Genomic DNA, 1,851 nt, shown 5'->3' with positions numbered 1-1,851 from the left:
TATTACTGTAGCACCCTACTTGTGGTTAACGCTTAGCTGGAATGAAATATTCAACGCAGCAATAGAGAAATTAAAATAATAATTTATTTGTCAGACAAGTAAATGATAGGCACAGTGGTATATGGTTACCAAAGCTCTGCCCCTTCCAGCCCTGATGGCCAGCACTTATATTTCCTCAGCCCAGCCCCCTTGCTCCTCCTTTGGCTGCCTCTGTCCAATCAGCCTGGTTGAAATTCCTATTGGCTGTTTGCTAGAACCAATCATAAAAGATACACCCATTTCCTATTACCTTTTATGGGAGACAAAGAGCTATATTTCCTTCTATCCATAAATGGCAGACAAGTAGCCATATATCTTACATTTGCCTCGACAAGGCACCTTAATTACCAGATCACCTTTTGCCCCTGTTGCCCCTGCATTCCAAAACAAATGGCTAAAACAAATGGCTCGTGGTATTAAATTCTATCTAAACAGAGATCTTGGGTTCACATTCTCACACACCATCAATGAAACAAGAATCTAACATAAGAATCTAACATTTCTTACTTTCTAAATCCTTTGCCTAATTACATTAAACCAACAAATCTCATAGCTTTTTAGAAGAAAAGGCCTTTGCAAAGTAAAAAAGGAACTCAGTAAAAAACAGCTTCAAAAGAAGCCTCTTCAATTTACACCCCCCTTTTCCCAGCTAGCTGCTTTTCCCATTAGCTCTTCCCAAAATTTATTGCCCTTTAACTCTCTCAGTATACCTTAAACCTTAGGAAAATATGGCTAGAGTCTGATGGGAGGCACATGGTATTATTTTCTGTTAAACAATAAATCTTACTATTTACCAACTCTTAATTAGTGTTTTTGCAGCTTGATTGTGAATATGTGGGGTCAGTGTAACCTTTGCTCCCAGCCTGTAATTCCCTTTTACAACTTTGAGAAACTTGTCTCCTGCTACTGCTATAAATCAGGGGGGCCCTTGTTCAGGAGAGCAGGAAGATAAACAACTGCCAAGGTACTTAGCCAGCTGGTTTCTGCCTGGCATGAAACATACAAACATTTGCAAATATATATTTAAGCTCATTTTAAAATACAGGCCTTGATCAGATACCTCATTACCTGTTCATAAAACATCACTTCAGGACTTTTTTAAACCTCAGCCTGAGAACAAGTGGGGTGTGTAACAAACTGTTGTAGTGGAGTGCTTCTGCTCCAAAGAAAATTCAGAGATGCTGTGGATTAGGTGTCATGTGTAGTTAAGGCCCTTTGTGTGCCTTGGCCTTCTTAGTAGTGGCACCCTCCCTGTGGAACACCCTTCCTTCAGATGTCAAGGAAACAAACAACTATATGACTTTTAGAAGACAATGGAAGGCAGCCCTGTTGAGGGAAGTTTTTAATGTTTGACGCTTTATCATGTTTTTACTATTCTGCTGGGAGCTGACTAGAGTGGCTGTGGAACCCCAGCCAGATGGGTGAGGTATTTTTTTTTATTATTATTATTATTATTATTATTATTATTATTATTATTATTAGCAATCCAGTAGCTCTGTGGCACACATACTTTTACCAGCCGTCGAGCAATAAGGCCAGCCCACATTAAGTTGTGTTCACACCCTCCCGTTTGTATATTATTTGAAATGACTCTTCAGATGAAGAGGCATCTCATTATTACCATTAGTAATCCTACTTAAAGCATCCTTTGACAGGTTGAATCTCTGTGCTATTGGAATATGGGGCTCATCATCCTTTTATCCATTATTTACAGCTTGTTGTGCATGTGTTAACAAATAGATTAAGGCAGCACAGCTAACAGCCCAGCATGAACTTTGCCACCAAAAAATTTGCTGAGATTAAAGGTATTGT

General features: G+C 39.1%; 1 long non-coding RNA gene across 1 annotated transcript; it reads left to right on the top strand.

The window, feature by feature from the left end:
* The first annotated feature begins 691 nt into the window (after positions 1-691).
* LOC310842243 lies at positions 692-843 on the top strand. Its single transcript, XR_014563032.1, has 2 exons — positions 692-743; positions 776-843. It is a non-coding gene; the product is annotated as an uncharacterized lncRNA (long non-coding RNA).
* The last annotated feature ends 1,008 nt before the right edge of the window (positions 844-1,851 follow it).

Source organism: Podarcis gaigeae, assembly GCF_964106915.1.
Source record: "Podarcis gaigeae genome assembly, chromosome: 3".
In the NCBI taxonomy this organism is placed as follows: domain Eukaryota; kingdom Metazoa; phylum Chordata; class Lepidosauria; order Squamata; family Lacertidae; genus Podarcis; species Podarcis gaigeae.
Note: the sequence above shows the minus strand (reverse complement) of the source record. Positions and strands in the feature narration are given on the sequence as shown.